Here is a 21,922-nt window from a genome sequence, read left to right on the forward strand (position 1 = left end):
TGTGGTTTAAACAAGGCTGCTGCACTGCTCCTGGCTGGGGCTCCTGAGATCTCAGGACAGAGATCTCAGGACAGAGGTCTCAGCCGCTGAGGACTCAAGCTGTGGACAAGGATTCTGGTTTCCCTCAAGTTTACGTGATGAGCTTCTGACGCACAAACACATTTTAAGGAAGTCCTGCAAGGACAAGAGTTGATTTTTTGCTGAGCTACCCCTGTGGGCAGAGCCTTGGAAAGGAGACTTTACAATTTCACGAAAATGGAGTCTTGTCCCTGGTGCTCAGATGGGAAGAGGGGAGGAGCACGAGCTTCTGCAGGTGAAAAATATCATCGTAATAAATGCAACTATGCACAGGCTGCTTAGTCCATGTTAGGCACTGTTCTCAGGACTTTATACACACTGGCACATTGAACTGCGCAATGGGCCCATGAGGGACCTCCTATCTTTATCCCTGTTTTTACTCATGAGGAAGCGGACGTAAATTCACGAAAGGCTGTAGAGCCACATTTAGCAGGGCTGGGATGGGGAGCCAGGCTCTCTGGTTTCAGAGTCTATGCTTCTAACCGTGGTGCTACATAACCTCTCTGTACACAGAGGGACGGACGACAGTGAGCGGTGTCCAAGGGACAGGCAGGAAGCCATGCCAAGAGGAACAAGGAAGGGACTGTCTCGAGATGGTCTTTCAGCTGGGGAGTTTGTTAATAATCTAATGGGGTAACCACACACACACATACATACACAGGGAGATGACTGAAAACACTGGCCTAACCATACATGAATTTAACTGCCATTAGAGATAAAGTACTACCCAACCCTGAGAAAGAGCACAGTTGTGGAAAGAACTTTCTTCCCAAGGTGCAGTCAGCCCAGCTGCCTGGAAGAGAGGGCAACTTGCGAGTGAACCAGGGTGAGGAGAAGACGGCTGGTGGACCAAGAGGCCATGGGGTGGGGGAGACTGCTTGTCACAGCACCAGCCTCAGCCTGAGTCTGGCTATTTCTCTTTCCCACAACATAGCACTTCTTCCCAGCATACCTGCCTTACTCCATTTTTATCTCTCTGTATCTCAGTTGAGAACAAATCTTTCTTTCTCTAATGTTCTTCTTAATTTCCTTCTTCCCTTCTATTATTTACCTTTCTAGCTGTATTCAACTCTATCAACATACTGTTGTGTGAAAAGCACACCCCAAATGAAGTTGTGTCAGTGTCAGGGGATACTCAGCATTCTCATCCCCCAGCCCCACAGATACCACTGAGAGCCCATCACAGTGTGGAAGGGGACAGAGGCTTCTGACCTCTAGTCTAAGTAGAGGAATTCAGGAGGGGAGTAGGGAGTACAAGGAAATGAGGAGGAGGGATGACAATGGAATTCATTTCAGTGCAACAAATGTTTAATGAGCATTTATTATGTGCCAGTTTCTGGGTGCGTGGTGCTGGGACGTAGAAGACGAGCTGTGAGCTCCTAGTGTGGGAACTGTGGTAAATGCATAAGGATATGACAGTTTGATACAATTCAATACAAGTGTGGGCAATGGGTTCTGGGAGCACAGAAAACGTTGTCTGTATTTGTGTTTCAGGTAGAAGTGCCAGGGAGAGTTACAGAAGTCATATCCTTTAACAGCATTACGTGATGGAAGGAATTTACTGGATGAAAACAAAAAGGAGGGCATTCCAGGCAGAGGGGAGAGTTTGAGCAAAGCAAGAGAAGCACACGGCCTACTGGAGACTTGGTGATTGGTCCCCACGTGGCCTTGGATTTTGGGCTTGGGCCAGTCCCATAAGCAACAGGGAGTCATCAAAGGTGTCTAGACAGAAGACTGGCTTGGTGGGATGTGTGTTTGTTAAAGAGACACTTCCTAACAGAGGGTGGAGAATGGACAGGCAGACCAGCAAGGCGACAACTGCCTTGGTCTGAGAGAGGAGGATGAGAATCTTGGCAGTCATAGGGAGGGGGGCACAGGGACAAATGCAGGGCAGCAGCCGTAGGCACTTTGAAAGTGGGGTGTCCCACACTTGACCCTTCTCTGCAGTGTGGGAAACAGTATCTCCTTCTTTCACACCAAGTTTCAGCACATTCATATCCCACCCAAATCAAATGTCACTTCGCCCACAAAGCCTTTACTGATGCCCCACCTGCAAACAAACTCTCTCTCCTCTGTGCTCCCCTGCTTATGTCTGTGCTTTCCCCTCTGGGTTCCCTAGAGTTGTATTACTTTGAGTTGTATTAACTTCTATTAAATTGACCCCTTTTCTTTGCCCTCCCATGGGTTGGGAAAGGGTGTGTTCTGGAAGTATGAGGATTTGTTTTGCAATAAAGACACGGTACATGGTAGCTATGTTGCCCTGGGCTTGGTTTCATCATTTCCGGTAATGTACTGGTCAGGCTGCAGCCAGGTGGACAGAGCCCATGCCAGGTAGTCTAAAAGGGGAGGGTGAGGATGCCCAAAGGCTAGCAACAGGTGGCAGCCAGGCCAAAGCTGGAGGCATAGGGCCACCCAGTGGGAACTAGACCACCAAAGAGACACAACTACAGTCTTACAGGCCACCCAAACCAGGATGGAAGGGGTGAAATATACTGGCTTCACCTCTTCTCTACCCGCTAATCCCTTGACAGAGGCTCCATTGGCTGAACCTACACAGATGCCAGTTGGAAGGAAGTCTGGGAGGTATATTTTGCAGGAGAAGGATGGGGAACGGATCTGAGCCTGTAAACGGGCAAATGACCAACGTAGGAAATTCACAAGATGTCTCTAACCCCACTTATTTCACAGGATATTGGTGAGAATCAAATGGAATGATACATGGAAATTACATACACAGAAATTACGGAAGGCTACCCAAATGCAGCTCTGAACTTAATTATGTTTGTGTATTAGAGTTTTGTCTGGCAGTCAAAGAGAATCCATATTTAACGGTTCAGTCATTGCTTCTCTCCCTCCTAGATCTGGAGTAGGGATGGGCTGATGGTGTTTCCCTGGGGTTAGTCCACGGCACATGTTCATCCAGTAGGCTGTCACAGAGGTCTGGGTGCACTGGATTGTACCGGGTGATAAGAAATCTTCCTGCAGAAGATGAAGCTCTAGTCACCTGCTTTTAAACCGTTAGTATCAGAACCAGTTCAATATGCAGGTGGCCACCTGGGCAGGTGGGCATCAGCCTTGGAGAGGGGCCTCTCCAGCCCCTGCCCTTCTTGGCAGTGAGCGGCCCTGATGAACAAAGCCACAGCCAAGTAAAGAGGTTTGATGCCACTCAGGTGATGGAAGAAGAGAGAGGAAAAGACACCTGAGAATTTCCTGAGCAGCAGTGCTCCCCCCCAGAATCACGCTGGGCACTGTCCTGTCGTTTTGCTCCTGATGGTGGAGGAGATGCCTGGGGAATAGGGCCGATGCAATTGAACCCTTTAGTCTATTCAGCCCCATTAACCCACATCCACCCAAATGGATTCTCAGCCAATTCCATTAAGACATCCTGTCAGAACCATCCCACGTCATTTGCAGAGTGAAGTGAATATCAATAAAACTGTAATGAGTAATTTTCCCAGCTTCACTGACTCTTACTGGAAACCAAGCCAGTGCCTCTGCTGTGGGTATTGACAAAAATCTCCATTCCTCCTGGGATCTGGGAAAACCTGAACCTATCTGAGCAGATACCAGGTGTGCTGGTTTAATGGACATGGACACATGGGCAGTGGGCGTGGAGGGGGGCCTCAAGCCCCTGTCCCTTGTTGGCAGTGAGCAGCCCTGAAGAATGAGGAGGCTTGGTCTCTCCATGCTGAGGCAACAGAAAGAGCATTGCGCCAGGAGGCAGGCACTGACTTCCGGTCTCCAGTTACTAGCCTCTACTCCTACCGTCTACTCTAACCCCACCGGATGTTATTTTATCAATAACACCAACGTCCTTTCCAGCTCTGCATTCTATGATTCTGAGAGATGGAGAAGGCACAGAGAAATCAACCTGGCAGAGAGTGACGCATCTGACAGTGTAGACCCTTGAGGCTGAATCGACACTGCCAGGCACTCAAGAAGCAGACACAGTGGGACTTTTGCTGGCAGTTTCTTGCCGTGGCTCCCTGACCACGGAGTTCCTGGGCCTCACACCTGCTCCATGGCCGTGACAGCCTGCACTGGGAGGCCACAGCTGTGAGCGACAAGGCGTTAATTCCAGGCGTAGGAAGTGTGATGGTCAGGGACCGGCCTCCTCCTTTCCTGTGCACTCCCTTCTGTCTGAAAGGCTGTCAGCAGCTCTTCCACAGTCTTCTCCTCCCCTATGTGTCCTCCTGCGTGTAGGCACAGACAGTGTGCGTCCCACGTTCGTGTTTCCACGCCCAGCGCCCAGCATGGAGTTCCCCCTCGCCCCTCCTTGCACGCACCTGTGCACAACCCCAGCACACACACCTAGGGCCCCTCCGACGAGGCAGACAGACTCACCCGACTTGCCTCCAGGCGCAGAGAGGCTCTAACCACGTGTTTCCTGGATCCCCAAAGCCTCCTTCTCTTCTGCCCCCAGGCCACGTTGCTAAATTTATCCTGGGATGATCCCATTTACCTTCTATAGCTAAAATGCCTCTTGACTGTTCTGCGCCAAGATTAGAAGTCCGTCAATAATTATTTCATCGGCTAAAAGCAAATTGATCAAGCCCGCTCTCCCTGCAGACTGGGGAGGCTCTCGGTCTATTTGTAGCCCTGTCTGAAAGGCAAGAGGCGGCTGCTCTGAGTCGAGGCTGCCTGTTGCTCTCTGCACTGATGGAGTTCACAGAGTGGATCACGGATGCATTTAGCCTGGGCTCAGCAGATCCGGGGGTAGAGGTCAGGTGGACAGTTTCCGCCGAGGCTTCTTAAAGCAGATCCAGGCTGCTGCAGCAACGACCATTCTGTACCCCCTGCAGGGCCACACTGCATGGGGTGGGAGCCTACCTGGGCCATGAGGAAGTCCCTCCCAACTCGGCCATCCTGAACTAGTCCCAGGAGCAAAGTCAAACTAAAAATGGTCCTTGAGAAAGGAACAGAAATGCCATCAACCGTGCAGGACTCTGAAACAAAGTCTTTTCTTCTGTCTTTGGGGAAGTTAAGGAATGAGAGCAGACACTTGGGTGGGAGAGAAATGCATAAAGAAGCAGAGAAAAAGTATTCCTATCCAAAAAGCTTTAACAGAAATTTAAAAATAAATAAATAAATTAAAAGGCGAGAGACAGGGAGAAAGGCATGTAAATGTTTCAGTAGATATTTTTATTACCTTTAAAAATTTTTGTTTAACTTTGTTTTCCTTTGTGATCCTGAGTTTCTCACCTCCACTGAGTTTCTGGCTGCCTCTGAGCTGAATAATACAGTAGCCAGCCCAGCAGAGCCAACCCACTGCTGGGCAGGAGTCTCCCAATACACAGGGAAGGGATTTTTCATTTCATACATCATTTAAAGCCTGCTGCAGTGATTTACCAATGTCAGGCCATCTCTGGAGCACAGAAATAGAAGAAAGAGAAATATGCATGCTTCGGCTGTGCATCTGGACTGGGGTCCTGGGAGAGCGATTGGGGGAGGGCGGTGGCCTGGGATTTCTCTCTTGTCTAAACACTATGGAGAAGCCAAAGATTGCCCAGCATTTAGGAAGAAACAGAATGAGAGGGAAGTAGTTTGTGTCTTGCAGGGAAACTCTGCTTCCCTTTCTACCTGACCTGGCTAGGCAGGGTGGGCCTTCCTCCCCACAGCCTGTGTTCTCCTCGTTCTCAGGTTCTTGCACTTAGAACCATCCTCGACCTCCATAGGAATCACTGTCTTGAAACTCCACCACTATCACGCCATTCCGCCAAGCAAATCGAATCACTCCTCTCTAGGCATGCCAGCCTTCAGGACCTGCACGCCTGTCTGCCTTCCCATTTACCCCCTTGGGGCCAGGTGCCCCGAGATGCCTGCACACTGCACACCTTTGCTATCAACTTCCCGTCCAGCTGTTCTCCTGGCTTGGAGGACTCTCTCTCTCCCCTCCCATTTCTTTTTTTTTTTTTTTTTTTTTTTAATTTTATTTATTTATTTATTTATGGCTGTGTTGGGTCCTCGTTTCTGTGCGAGGGCCCTCTCCAGCTGTGGCAAGTGGGGGCCACTCTTCATCGCGGTACGCGGGCCCCTCACTATTGGCCTCTCTTGTTGCGGAGCACAGGCTCCAGACGCGCAGGCTCAGCAATTGTGGCTCACGGGCCCAGTCGCTCCGCGGCACGTAGGATCCTCCCAGACCAGGGCTCGAACCCGTGTCCCCTGCATTGGCAGGCAGACTCTCAACCACTGCGCCACCAGGGAAGCCCCTCCCCTCCCATTTCTAAACTCTCTCAAGGGCCAATCTAACACCCACTTCATCCATCCCTCTTTCCATGACTAAGCCTTTCCGCTTATTCAGTTCCCCAAACTTCCATAGCACTTTGAGTCAGCAGTGACTCGAATTAGAGAATAGATAATACCGGTAATAGATAATAATACTAATACATTTCACTGAGTGACTTTTGGGCACCACATGGTTTCCACGCAATACCTCTTTCCACTCTCACAAACCCCACCGGGATACGCTGTTAATATTTCCAGGTGACAAAAATGGAGGCTTAGCCTCTGTGAGGTAATTATTTAAATTTACATTCTGTGAGGAGGTAAGTTGGCCAGAATCTGAACCCAGACTTTCTACCTTCTTCTTCTTCTTTTTTTTTTTTTTTTGTAATGAGCCTTTAATCACTCCCTTTACTGACTCTCAGGCCAGTATTACTTCCGAGGTAATTGATTTTCAGGTTTCAGTTTAGTTCCGCAATAAAACTGTGGATTCCCTAAGGAGGCCGCTCAGGCCTGATATACCTGTATCCCCTACAGTACCTAACCTCAGAGCCAGATAAGCAAGAGGCATTCAATATAAACTTGATCATTTATTGATTGGCCAGAGAGCTTCCAGATTTGGAAACTTCTCTCTTTTCTCATTATGGAAAAGTGCTCAAGGCAGACCGTGGGGCACAGGTAGGAGGGCATAGCTAGTTCTATTTAGGGAAGTTGATGTTGGACCAGTTCAAGGTAATCAAGCAGATGTCTATTAAACACACACTATGACATGCTAGGCATGTGGGGGGCAGAAGGGAATCAAAACCCTTCCTGCCACAAAGGAGGCAAAGCTGAGCCTGAAAAGAGGCAACCAGAGAGCTAAGCAAGGCAGCCTTTGGTTCTTGCTTGGTTGTGTGGTACACGGTAGGAAAGGGGGATTAAAGGATCAATGTAGGTCCTCATTGTGGCTGGAGAGAGCTTCAGGAGAAAGGGGGCCAGTGGGGTTTGAGGATGGGCAATGTGCCCCTAGGTGGAGCGAGGGGGAGAGGCACATTTGTGAGAAAGATTGCCCCTGATTCCTCACCTTCACTCTTTTCTTTTTTTTTTAGAAATAAGTTGAGCAGTGGGAAATCTTTTTTTTTAATTAATTAATTTATTTATTTATTTTTGGCTGTGTTGGGCCTTCATTTCTGTGCGAGGGCTTTCTCTAGTTGCGGCAAGTGGGGGCCACTCTTCATCACGGTGCGCGGGCCTCTCACTATCGCGGCCTCTCTTGTTGCAGAGCACAGGCTCCAGACGCGCAGGCTCAGTAGTTGTGGCTCACGGGCCCAGCTGCTCCGCGGCATGTGGGATCTTCCCAGACCAGGGCTCGAACCCGTGTCCCCTGCATTGGCAGGCGGATTCTCAACCACTGCGCCACCAGGGAAGCCCCTCACCTTCACTCTTTAGTGATCTCTGGAGGGTCGGGTTGGGGTTCGCTGAGACTTTTTCATGATGCCTACTAAGCTATGGTGCTTGCTCTGCCTTGCTTGCGGGCTGGTCATGGGGTAAAATATGACCAAGTCTAGGAGCGTAGTGCAGACGTGGAGGTCCTATATACACGTAGCATCTGGTCATTATTTGTTATCGTCTTTGACGTGGCTGGTGCCCTGCTCTATCTCCTCAGCAGCATTCAACTCTACACGCAGAGGCTGTTTGTGGTGGAACCCTCGGCCTGAGGGAGTTTTTTCAGGCAGAAGCAGTTCTCAACCAATGACAGATGGGAGCAGGGGGACAAATGCCCTGCTTCCTTGCTCCTTGGCTCGGCTGATTCGGAGGCCTGGCCTGGGCAGCCTGAGCTCTGGCCGCCCCACGGTGACTTCTGCATAATGAACTGTTTGTTGGCTGCCTTCCCTTCTCTGGCTTCCTCCCCTTCCTTCTCCTACAGTGTTTCTAGGGATCGCGTCCCAAATGAACTGCTTGCACTCGAATCGGAGCGTCTACCTCTGGGAGAACCCAAAGTAGGGCAGTGGGGTCTTTATTAGTTGTAGAGATAGGCACATTTGCTAATAGATCAATTCCCCCAGTTGTCCACATGGGTTCTGCTCAAGTGTCATAAACCAGGTCAACCATTTGTAATGCCTCGACCCTCAGCTCTGAGTGTCGTACATGTTCACCGGAGGCTGAATCGCTCTCATGGTGTGCTCATCCGGGTGTTTGATTTATCAGCCCCCGACCTTACTCCACGCCGAACTAGGATGGTAAAGTCCTTACGGCAGGGGCTGTGCCACGTTGAGTCTTTACTGTAAATCCCGCTCACAGAGTGGGCGCTCCATGAATGGTCTTTAAATTGGATTGTTAACAGAAAAAAATACCCCTCTGTCCAAAAGCAACCTAATCCCTATGCCTTTCTCTGGCTTCCAAAGTGATAAAAGTTCAGTTCCCGAAGCCACAGTGTTCACAAGTGCCTTGGAATCAGTCCATTATTTTATTTATCCTGTTGTACCAACCCTGAGTGGCCTTTCAAATGGCATCACCGGGACCCTCTCCTCCATCAGCTTCAAATGTTCTAAACAGTGTTATCTTCAGTAAAGCTCATCTGGTCCATGTGTAGACGAACACCTCCTTTGAAACTGGGGCCTCAGAACACCGTGATTAATGCGCAGGGGTGAGTGCTGGCGAGTGTGTGGCCCAGGCGATCCCTGTCCCGGGGCAGGGCTCTTCTCAGTCCGAGGCCAAGGCCACGTCCTCTCTGGCCCAGGCTCATACTGCCAGGGCAGCAGAGTGCATCTTCTTCCTCTCCCCAGCAGCACGGCCCACTCTGCACGCCCTCCCTGAGATGCCAGGACTGCCATATACTCGACAGTCGGTCCATCAGACGGCTGGCTACTGCTTAGGATATAATTATCAAAGGTGACAGTGGAACCAGCCTGGCTTCTGGGGGCCGAGGCCGGCGGGAGGTCCCATCCAGCCAAGCGATCATCACTCAGAGATGGCTCACCACTGCTGGGTCAGAGCTAAAGCGCTAACGCAGAACTGGAGCCCTCCCCCTGAGGCTTCCGTCCCTGCCCCTAAAGATGCAAGTCCCCCAGAAGGCAGGTCCTTCACCAGAAATCCAATACCGCCTTGTGAGAGGCAAACATCTCACTAGAACGCAGCTTCCTGGTCTGGCCCATGCCAACCCCTCCATCGGTAGGTCTTCCTGGCTTCACCTCACCCTCATCATGCCAGGCTTGGCAGGCCCCAAACTGGACAAACAGTTGCTCCCTCAACCTCTCTTGCAATTCCACTCATTGCAAAGGCAGCAGCGATAACGTGAGCATGAACTCCAGAAGGCCTGGGGCGCGCCCACCTCCTGCACCTGCCAGGGAGAAGAGCGGACAGCACGGGAGCAGGGGTGCACCCTGCATGGTCTGTGCTCAGTGGAGGCCTTGGGACTCTGTACAGAGAGCAAAGGAGGGCTTGGAGCAGCGTGCTGCATGGGCCACAGGATACACACGGTGAGGGCTGGGGTGTGTGTTTTCTGCACTGGGCAATGGGATTTTTTTCTTGCCTCACAGAAAGACTGGACCCAAACTATTCTACTTGAGCACAGAGGCACGGAGCACATTTCTCCAGGCAAGCAGGTCTGCCGACGACCTGGAAGCTGGCCTGGCCTGGGGTCTGGAGCCAGGAGCAGACGTCAAGAGCATCCTTGAAGCCTCCTTTGGTAAAGCCAACAGATGATGCCTAAAACAGTCCAAAGAGACTCTTCAGAAGCAATCTCTATCCCTCAAACAGCTGTGCCCTGCCGGCCAGGGTCTGCTGAGCACACGGTCTTCTGCTCTGATGCCCAGACTATGGTTGTGTGCTCTTGGGAAGGAAGAGGAAGCACAAATGGGTGATTCCCTCCACCGTTGATAAAGGACCTCTAGGTCTGAGTGGGAGGGGAACATGCAGGGCCACCCTTGAGCTCAAAGGTAATCAAAGGGGAGATTCATGGCATGGGTTATAGGCAAGCTGGTCTGTACAGAGCATTCCCTGCTACATTATGTTGTGTGACTTTGGGTAAGTCACCTAACCCCTCTGCATTTTCAACAATGCCAGATACAGATACACCCCACAAGGATCCGCAGACGATGAAAAAGAAGGGGATAAAACCTTTTATGCAAGAGAATGATGAGGCTTCTGAATAAAGCTGCTGTCATTCTCCTGGCCTCTCGTCAGGAGAGCTGAGTTACCCTGTAGACCCGCTATGAGAGAATCTAGACGTAGGGGAAAAGGGCCTTTTTGTCATTTGCACTAGCCTCTTCCTGGAAGCAGAAATCCCTTCTGCAGGATTTGCTTGAGCACGTCCATGACAACGAGCTTGTCTCCCTCAGATCAGCAGCGTGTGTGGGGAGCTCTCAGAGGATACGGAAAGCAGGTCAATGAAAAAAGGAAGGGAAACCCAAGCCCAGCAGACACAGACAGGCTGGTGCACATGGACCCGAAACCATCTCAGCCCTCATTCAGCACATTTCATCAAGGGCCCGTGCAGGATGCTGGGGACACAGGTCAACAAAACATCCATCCCTGTGCCTGCTCTCACAGAGCTTGCACCGCGAGGACGCCCTGCCATCAGGAGCGGAAGAGAAGGCATGGTCCATCCAATTCCGGATACCCCCCAGTCTGGTCAGGCTGCCCGGAACAGACCACAGTGCCCCCCACTTTGCACTGAATGCAGAGAGTGGTTACATCAAAGGCGCAGCGGCCCCTCGAAGGGACCACGGGCTGTGCTACCTCTGAAACAGTCCTACGGAGCCTCTAGCTTTCCTTTCTCTGTCTCCAGCCCAGCCCAGCCCAGCCCAGCCCTGCTTTCATCTCCTCTGTGAGTGGGGGCACTTTCCTGCTCCGTGTGGCCACACGGTGCTGTACAGACGTGAGAAAGAAACGAGACACTGATCAACCCTCTGCGCTCTTGGCGTGCTACAGAGCGCCCCAACGACAGCTGTGGTCGTTTGAAAGGCAGCCCAACCCCAAGAGCAGGCCTGGAGGGCACCCAGGGCATGGCCAGTGTTCACCTCTGAAGCTGAGTTACTAGGCAGCTGTCGATCAGCTACTTTTCTGGCCACCGGTCCTGAAAGCCACTGGCCATGCGTCATCACCTGGACGGAAAATTAAAGCAGCCCGCTCCATCAATGGTTACACATTCCAGTGTGTAAATGAACAAATACCTCCAGAATCCACAAAAGATACGTCTTTGTTCAGCCAAAGAACTCTGATAGCAATTGTAGCTTTTGTGGAGGGCTCTGTCAAAAGTGTAATAGATCATGGAATAGCTGCTACAAGTTCAAAAGTACATATAATAATATAATTAAGATAGCTTGACAAGAATGTATTTTAAAAGTATAAAATACCTGCAGGTATAATAGCTTCATAAAGTCTGTCAGATTTACTTCTGCTGTGAAGAACTTTAAAATGTTTTACTTTAATGGGATGCAAATGAAGTCTGAGGTATGCGTATAACACAGTCCTTAAAAAATAGGTAGAGGGAAAAGAATAAAAGTCAGATTCAGGCCAAACAAGACATTCAACTTTGCAGGTGACTGGATAATAGATCAAGCAAACAGATTGGGGAGCGGTGCTGGGCTGCCTGGAGAAAACACCAATTTCACATTTCACTCCCTTGTTGGCTACGGGAAGGTAAGTGTTTTTATTCAAAATTAATGATTCCCTCTGTACATTTTTCTTCTGGCTCAAAAGGTTCAAGCATAATCCTTGTTTAAAGAAAAAGCAATTTTTATACAGTTACTGGCCTGTGGAAAATTATTTTTCAACGCATTAAAAGCTAAGGAGAGGAGTGACTCACAGCTGGAACAAAGGCCTTTGGTACACCTCCAAGTACTCAGGGACCAGCGACCTCCCGGACAGGAGGAATCCAGGCACCTGTCTGGCCTGACTCCGCTACCTGTGTGCTGGACAGATGCTTTTTCAAGCAAAGAAGCAGTAACTCTTTACCTAGTATTAAAGGATGCCAAGATGGTAAATTAGAAGGTTAATCCAACCAGCAAGGCCACAGATTAGGACACCCAGATCACTTCTCACTCTCTCTCCTCCCAAAAAATTCCCCTAAGGAATCCCATCTCTCCAGCCTGGGGGTCTACACCATCAAGATTAACCCAATAACGTCCACAGCTTTGCATCTCGCTGTGCTGTGTATACTTCAGGTACCAAGGTACCCGCCCAACTGTTACTCAAATGCAACCCTCTGGCCTTGGTTTCATTCTCGTTTTCTTATTCCCAGCTGACATAAAACAGATAGGAGTCGGAGATGAAGTAGCTACGGGGTCTTCAGGAACTCTCCTAACCTCCGGGGACCTAGGTCATGGTTTACAGTGGGGTCAAAGGTCCTTTCCTTTGCAACCCAACAGAAAATCCTGTATCTCAGATCTCCAACTGTGCTTGTAAACAAGCCTAGGTACTTGCCAAAGCAAAAAAAAAAAAAAAAAAAAAAAAAGTTAAAAAAAAGGAGTGGAGAAAGGCGTTCAATAAACGGCATCTCTTATCCAAGGTAAAAATTACATGCTCGAAAAAAAAAAAAAATTACATGCTCGAATCACGAAGTGGCATAGTTTAAAAATCAACACTCCGGTGCCTCTGCCGCTGATGACTGCATTTGAAAGAATTTTCAAAGTAAATGTACTTTTCACCATTATCTTGCTCATTTGCATTCTGCTCCATTTGGGTCTGAAACTCGACTAGACACTTTATTTTCAGGGTAGGTCTGCGTGATGGCAAACAAACAGTCTGGGAAGGAATTAGCCATATGGGCCCGGGCCTTATTTCCTTCATGTGGGAATTGGGTCAACCCTACAAAATGTTTGCTCAACTACTTTTCCACAGGCACTTTCTCTCTTTGAGAGGGGACGTTTTCAGAATTCAGCCTCCCGCTTGGCTCTGCTTGGACGCATAGCTGTGAACTTCCAGCCCCCAGAGCCTCATGAGATATTAAAGGCTCAGCAACCTCAGAGAATACCCAGTCCAGCTTCCTCATTTTGTAGCAGAGACATGAATGTCCAGAGAGGTCAAGTGACCTGGGAAGGTCACACAGCTAACGGGACAGTCTACATCATGCTCACCTGTTATGTGATTGACCCTGACCTGGCAGAGGTCTGTGTCTGCTCCTCTTGTTTCCTGCATATTCTAGGAACACTCATTGGCCTCTAAGGGACCCCATCTCAATTTCTGGCCCCAATCTATATATTCCCAGCCCTCTGTGAATTCAGAGTTTTTGAATTTACATCAACCAGTCAACCACTATCTTATTCTGCGCACCTCCAGGTGTGACGCTGAACGTCCCCTCTCGGCTCTGCAGAATCAGAGGCAAAGTGACAAAAACACAGATGAGACCCCCAGAAATCACTATTCTCCCTAGCAACTAATGGGAGATACAATATTGGGAATAGCACTGCCAGGGATGTCACAAGTGAAGGATAACAATATATAAAACAGACCTTTTAAGGGCAACCCATTATTTTTGTAATTTGTTTAAACAAAACCAAGTGACTCTTTAAATTCTAATTCACATCTTGGAAATCCAATGCCGCTATCTCTTGTTTCTCTGTCTGGAGCCGTGGCAATAATTTTAATGCCAGTAGAAGGCATTAGACGTTAGAGGTAAGCAAGGCACAGGGTTCTGGCTTTTATCAGATAATTAAGATGCTACCAAAGTCAAACCTTTATCAACATTAGACTAAAAATAAGCTTCTTCCATCCAAGGGCCTTCTGCAGAGCATTCAAAGTGACAGTCCTCTGGATAAGGGTTCACTTTTAAAACTGGTTCACTGTTTTTCAGCTTTTATTGGCAATCCATTCTCATTATGCCCTATGCATTTGTCTTCATATGTACTTCACAATTATAATATCAAAGAGTTTGTATCTACATAACAAAAATGATCTACAGAATAGCACAGGGAAAACAGAGTAACACGGCACGATCATTAATGAGATGAATACTTGGAGAGAAAACATGGCATTTCACGGGAGGACTTGTCCCTATGTCATAAGACGTTAGAAACAGGCAAAGCCTTGGAGGTGAAAGTGAAATTAAATCTCTGATTCCCTGAAGGTGGCGAGCACAGCACGGCCATGCTTGACTTTGGTGATGGGGGGCAGGGTGTGCCAGGCGACCTCGTGTTGGAAATAGTCATTTCAAAGTACATCATTCTATCTACCCTTCAGAACTTTCTGGGCGTAAATACCACTGGCTCAATAGACCACTGAGACCAGGCTTGGGTCTTTTCTCTCCAGAATCAGCATTAGTTCTCTCTACTGACCAAGATTTGCTACAGCTGGCCTGCAGAAACGCACCTGCTGGGTGTAGGCTTACTAGAATCAGTTTCCCAGACTAAAGGCATTGACTAGAGAAAAGAAAAATGTGGAGAAGGGGCATCAGTGTGGTATAAAGAAGCTTGGTGACCATCTGGATAGTTGAATCTCCTATCACACTCAGGGAAAAATAAGCACATAGCTGGTCAGCTTGTACAGACTACGTTGTGCTGTTCATTATTGCACCTACGGCATCCATCATAGGGTTTGGCTCACAGTATATACTCAGTAAATAGTTTTTAATGAATGAAAAAAAAAGAATGACTTTATCGTTAAGCTGGACTATTTCATAATTGATAGCCCCTATAGGAGATGACAGAAAGCTTTAAAACAGACTAACCCTGAAATGATGAAAAGAGTTGTATTAATGAGGACCAAGGAAAAGGAAGAACGGACAAGGGAGGGGCGGGAGGCTGCTTGAGCCTGCATAAATATAAAAGTTGCTTGTGGCACTTGGCCAAGGCAAAGCTGGGGACCCCTTGCTGGGCAGATAGGAGGCTTGGCAGATGTTTGAACAGGAAGGGGGAGATCAAGCAGATGTCCAGCTCTGTTAAGAGACCATGGATTGAGAAGGAACACTGTATGATTCTTAGCTGATAGCAAGCAGTGTGGACCCACTGGGGGCAAGAGTTTTTTTCTGGAATGGCCAGCCAAGAGCTGAGCTACATCTGGAACCGGACTCGTATATGAAAACTGGATTGCATGTATACAAGTATAGTCAGCCCTCCGTATCTACGGGTTCTGCATCCATGGATTCAACAAATATGGACTGAAAATGCTAAAAAAAATTTCTAGAAAGTCTCATAAAGCAAAAATTGAATTTGATATTACAAGTAATCTGAAGATGATTTAAAGTGTATTGGAGGATGTGCATAGATTATATGCAAATACTATACCATTTTATGTAAGGGACTTGAGCATCTGTGAAGTTTGGTATCTGTGGGGGGTTTCTGGAACCAATGCCCTGTGGACACCAATGGATGACTGTATTTTCCAAATCTTCCTGTGGATTCTGTACATTCAAACCAAATGCAAGTCTGAATGGAAAGGGTTTGGTCGGTAAGGGGGCAGGGGAAGTAAATTATTTGACCTATAAAACCCAAGCAGTTTACAGTTAAGATCTGTGATCCTGCAGTGGAAAGTATCTGTTCCTTTACTCATCTCTCTCCTCAATTTCCCAGACACACCTAATGCACATGGGTCTACCCCGGAAAAATGAAGTAAATTACATTGGGAGCTAAAATAATTTCAGCATCAATTGATTTAGGTGAAAGCATTTTTGACTTGGGTTATTTAGAAAATCATCCCAATTTATCAACTTTATTTGTCTAGCATAACTTGTGAATGTGCCAGTATAACTTTGAACAGGGAGAGAGTGGTTGAATTGTTGCTACAATATCTCTGGGCTCAAGATGGCGTACAAAAACACAGGGGTGACAGAAACTACATAACATAAAGGAAGTGGCATACAGCAGTATGTGATAACAGCAATCTTGAACTCACCATTTACATTTTTTTAATGCATGGGAAGGCAGAGTATTAATGTAATAGGTGCTAAACAGTTGCAGTGTCAAGGCTGGATTTCTCCTTAGAGATATAATCCAAGCTTCTCATTTCACAGATGACTCAAAGAGGTGAGATAACTTGCCCAGAGTCTTAGAGCTGAGATTAAAACCTGGATACCCTTGATTTCTAACTCAGTGTTTTTCCACTCCACACACGACCTTTCATTCATAGGGAGAGAGACAGGTATGTACATGGATGAGAGACAGATGGATAGATACATATTCTCTAGGTAGTGTTAGCTTTTAGACACAATTATTCCATCTTCAGATTGAACATCCCGTAGGTACATCAAAAACTCCCCGAAGGACATTTAAACTTTACTGCACAGTTAGAAACTGTGGGGAGTTAAAAGTCCCCTGTAGCTATTAAAATAGTGTGTAGCAGGAAGAGTTGAGCTACAGGTGACTAATAGGGTTTCACCACCTCCCACTCCCATTATATACAGCTGCTGATATAGGCTGTTGCATTTCTTAAACAAGGTGTCCAGTATTTTTACTCCTGGGGCAGGGAGCAACTGCTGACTGCATTTTTTTTTTTTTTCCCAAAACTACATTAAAACTTTCTTTTGTAAGAAAAACGAGAGAAAAAAAATCAATAAGGTATGAAAGGACATGAAAAATGCATTTTAACCTGTATATATATTTTTCTAACAGTGCAATTTTTTAAAGCTCTCTGAAAAAAAAAAGAGTCAATGTGATTCTCAAGGAAAAATGTAACACAACCTGAATTCAGGAGCAAAGGAAAAAAAAAAAAAACCTCCAAGAATAATGAAGATCTGAAGATCTGACCTAGTAATTTGAGGCATGGATGAAAAATGGCATAAGCCTTGGCCACCCTTGGGACTGGCAGGTCAAAGGGTGTGTTAAATGTGATGGGGAACAAATTCTGCTTTTGGATAGTTCAGCATATAACCATATTAAAGCTTTTAAGTCTCCCAACTCAGTGAAATTTCTCCCAACTCAGTGAAATTACTCCCAAGGGCCAAAGTGTTCCCTTGTGGACCTCACTGCACTTCTTTTTTCTCCCGCAAAGAGTAAAATAGCACAGCAAAGAATGAGAGACATCCTTTACAGGGCTCAGGTGAAAAGTAAAGTGGAAAAAGAGTGCGGGTTAAATACAATATTGAAGATGATCTCTCCTAATCAGTGTATCTTTCTTTCTTGCAGCTAAGCAATCTTTGTCAATTACAGGGCATTACTCCACAGGCCAACTGGCAATTACAATGGCATCTTTCTTCTCATCAGTGACAGCAAAAGGAGGAAATATCCTGAGTCTGGCTAAATGTAAAGTGGGAGAGCGGAGCTCATTTCAGAGGTAATGTAGAAGGAACCTATCACCAGGATGCAGATGCTCTATGCAGCTGTTATGCAAAGAAACTCCTGCTCTAAGAGCTGACGTGTTTATTTAGACTGGTGCTAAAGCCGAGTTAATGCCAATTTCCAGAGAGGATTAATATACACTGATGTGGAATTATTGAACCATTATACACATCTGGAAATGTGTGTTTTAACTGTTTCTTTTTTGTGGCTGCCAGCTGCACTGGGGAAGCAGCTGATAAAGTTGCCATTGCTTTTTAGGCCCAGATGAATCGACGTCATGCTACTGGGATAACTATAGGCCCTTCTGGTCAAGACCATGGCCCTCACCCACTTCTGGTCCTTTCACTGCTCCTCTTTACCTGTGTCTGAATGTCAGTTTCCCACCTTCGTTTTCAAGATCAGCCTGCAATCTCTACCATGTCTCCCCGCTTCTCTCACTGCTAAACCACTTTCCGTGCAGGCATAAGTTATCCCAAAAGAGTGGAGAAGTAGCCAGAGAATCAAAATCCTTTCGATTTCACTTAGATTTTTGTGGTTCATTCATTTAACGTTGGTACAGTACCGAGTGGGTCATCCAAGAGAATAATCCTTTGGCAAAGAGACCACTTGGATTCATGGTAAAGATCATGTCAAGGACTCAACTGGTCTCATGACCCAGAAGTTTCTATCTCCAGAGACCTACACCACCACGTCCCTTACTGAGTGACTGGCCCATCTCAGGATAGACCACTGCCCCACTCTCCATCTCAGCTGTTCAAGGAGGAAGCTGTGGTATTTACTGGGAAGCACTGTGCCCAAGGAGACCCCTTGAGTAGGAAAGGTCCAAGCTATTGTGAAAGTCATCTGGCCCACCCTCTCCTCTCTGTCCCTTCTCCGTGCCTATCCTTTCTCAGATGGAGGCTAATCCAGATGTGCAAAACATCCTAGGAAAGCTTTACCTATTTGATCTTGGCTGTAGCTGTAAGGAATTGCTCCTCAGTAATTACAAAGCACATGACAATCAAAGTGCCTGACCGATATCAGCCATAAAAGCAATTTATGTTTTGAGATTCTGTTGGGGGCTTTCAACAACTATTTGTTTCAACCCATCCACCCCTACCTTTTGCTCCCTAGATAGCCAGCTGTTCAGAGAGATCCCACTGAGTGAACATCAGTCAAACAGTCCTTTGTCTCGGTTCCCAAGTACCCTGCAATCATTTGTGCTTTCTTCCAGAATATACCTCTTTCAGCGCTACATCAGAAGGGCTCTTGAAAAGCTAACAAGAACCAATATTTTAGATTCTACTGCTCGGTGCTTCAGCTCAAGTCACTTTATTGTAAAATTAGATGTCATTGTGAAAAGCATGGATATAAATATAAGAGCAAAAGGCCCTTTTCTTAACGTGGAAACCAAGGTAACAATATCCTATTTTTCCTTGTCGTCAAAAAGTTCTTGTTTTTTTTTTTCTGATAGCCCAGCCAGCATAATGCACTGCATATTTACACTTGGCATTAAATAACTATTATGCAAAAGTACTCCTCAGTAATATCTAAGTATATTTATGGAAAGCTAAATTATATTGCCAAGTTTATTTTAGACCAAGGAAGCCCCTGGGACGGGATCTTGTGTATTTTAAAGAGTAAATGTAAACTATTAAATAGAGAGAGCCTTTGTGGAATGTAACACATTCTACCTAGGTAAATCACAGAGCAATTACACGGTAAACTTTTCTTTGATGAAGCACTGAAGTGATGACACATAATTACTTTTCCAGTGTGCACCGTGTGTTTATAAAAATGTTAATGCAAGCATAATAACAGGCTGTATGTTTGCGCCGAGAATGTCAGAGCCATCCAGCTGTCAATCACATCTGAAAATAAAATCGCAAATAAGCAGGCAGCTGGATAACAGAAGTGACAGCCAATACCCACTCAGCTGACAAGTACTTTGCTCCCTCCACCAAGCACAGTGTCAGTGTAATGTACTTAATGGGAGTGTATCTTTGATTAGCCGGAACGGGACCAAGTGGCATAAATGGGCTGAACTTTGTGTGCGGCCGCCTCTCCCTTCTCCTCGTGCTCTGCTAATGGGGCCTCTCTCAGGTGCCAGCTAATCCCATTTCCCTTCTCCGAGCTCCTCCAGAGCCGTGCCCTTGTCAAAGATTGCAGAACCCATGTACAGGCTGGCATGACAAACACTCAGTTCAGACTGGGTCAAGGAGCCTGGTTCAGAACAAACCCTACTATGCTTTCCTCGGTCATGGTCACTGAAACAGAAGGTCCTAGGCTAAGACCTGTCTCAGCAATTGGCTGAGCTGGTTTTGCTTAAAGCTCTTAATGCAACTTTTAAAAAAGGGGTGCCTGGCTTTGAAAAACAAGTGTCAAAACGTCTGGGGAAAAATGTATTTATTACTTTGAACTAAAAGTAGGATGAGCTAAGCAGCGCTTGGAGAATAGAAGATCCACTCTGGAGCTTTCCTGGGGTGCGAGAGTGGGCGGGGTCCAGTCCTAAATCGGCCCCTGATAAGGTCATTTTCCGTATCATTTCTTGGTACTCTGGAACATCTGGGAAATGAGCACTTTAGTTCTGGAAACTTTCTGCTCACCCTGACTCATGCCCTCTTGACATTCTCTGAGAACACTTTTCACTGAAGGATCCTTTCAAATGTATCTAAAAATTGCCAGCCACTTGTTAAAGTAGGAGCAGGTGCATACCTCACCTTCTTCTTGAGATCAGGAACTGCAGACCTCCTGTTCAGTCCAGGGCATTTTAGAATTTCATCCTGCTAAGGCACCGTAGGGTGGGCTGGTGGGCGTAAATCTAACCCCAGAGTTACAGCGTTCACTTCCCTGGTTAACTGAACTCAGAGCACAAGTCATACCTGTGTATTTGCATTTTGCTGTTAGAAAACACTTGGCTGGGTTGTCCACCCTGCCCTTTGTGTGTGTGAGATTGTAACCAGCGGAAGTGCTCTGGTTCTCAGCACAAAGAGGAACTGGGAAGGGAGGCATCCCAGCAGGAAGCAGAATGCAGGCAGAAACTATGTCCCTAAACCCTCTGCTTGTCGGCAATCTTATTTCCATTATTTTTCATGCTTTCTGGTGATGCCAACAAATGTTGCAATGGCAAGAGCCACCCTGGACATTCTTGGCTGTCTGAAGTGCAGGGGAGACCTGATTTTGCGTCCCTTCTGTGACTCCCTGACTGGTGGAAAGTTTTCTATCACATGCTTGGACTGACTAATGGATGCATTTTGAGTGGCAGCTTTCCAGTTCTACGGAAACTTTAAAAGTCACCCAAACAAAGAAACTTTTGGAGTTCCTAGGTTCAGGGTCCATGGATGCAAAGCCCCTCACCTCCCTGGATAGGATCTGTTGGACATTTGATGACTATGCAGGAGAGACAAAAGGTGAGAGTTTAGACAGACCTCAAAGGTCTACCTGCTGAGCCCATCTGCTAACACCCCAACTCAGCATATACGCATGCTCCCCATTAGAGCAAATATCCTTATAAGTAATAAACCTCCTCCTGTTTAAGTGAAAGTCCTTAGGGTTTGTTACTTTACTTTGTTCTCTTCCAAACAGGGACTGAATCAGATACTGAATCAGGAGCCTAACATCTTGGCAGTTGAGGAGACAGGAGAATCATCACATGTTGTAAAGAGTCATGGAGAAGCCAGCGATCATTAAGAGGAAAGCAAGGCAATGTGCAAAGGCAAGGCAGGTCACCAGGGTGGTGAGAGATATCTCCAAACAACACAGCATTTACAGCCCTTCACAACCTGTTCCCACCCAATGCTTCTACTCTTGCCTCCCGTCACCTTCCTCCCCTGCATCCTGTCTACCTATTTTCTATGCACACACAACTTTGGACTGGTTCATAAGTGCATGGTCACCATCACAATTTCCATAACGCTACTCATGCTGGTACCTTGGAATGTCCTTTACTCGTTTTTCCACCTGGAAAAAATCCAACACTCTCTTCAAGTTACATGATGCGTACTTTTTCTGCAGTGAAGAATTCATTGCTCTCTCCTTAGCATGCTCATACACCTCTATTTTAGCATTCACATCCTTACATAGAGTTTTCTTTCCCCCACATCACAATATGAAAATCTCATGGGCAAGCATTAGGCACCAAATTTAGGTTTGGAATTCCAAAGCTGAACACAGGTTGGCTTATGGATTCATAAAGGACGTTCCAAAATGCTTGTTGGTTTGAATTTATGATCCAGTATTAGAAAGCATGTTGTGTAAAAGAAGGGCCATTACATATTTATTCAGAGTCAGAACTGGAACTGAGAGGGGAGGATGGACACTTTGAATCAGTACAAAGAACTTTCTGATCATTAGAGCAGCTTCAGTGGAGCTCTCTTGAAGTCATAAGCTCCTTATCTCTGCAAATATAAAACTGGAGGATGTGTGCACTCCCCGGGAGATGGCACAAATGA

The 21,922-nt window shown here is 46.9% G+C and overlaps 1 protein-coding gene across 2 annotated transcripts in view; it reads right to left on the bottom strand.

Annotated features, from left to right (window-relative positions):
• KIRREL3 (kirre like nephrin family adhesion molecule 3) overlaps positions 1-21,922 on the bottom strand; it is a 555,134-nt gene that overhangs the window by 416,660 nt on the left and 116,552 nt on the right. The window lies entirely within an intron of this gene.

This window comes from Balaenoptera acutorostrata, chromosome 9, assembly GCF_949987535.1.
Source record: "Balaenoptera acutorostrata chromosome 9, mBalAcu1.1, whole genome shotgun sequence".
In the NCBI taxonomy this organism is placed as follows: Eukaryota; Metazoa; Chordata; class Mammalia; order Artiodactyla; family Balaenopteridae; genus Balaenoptera; species Balaenoptera acutorostrata.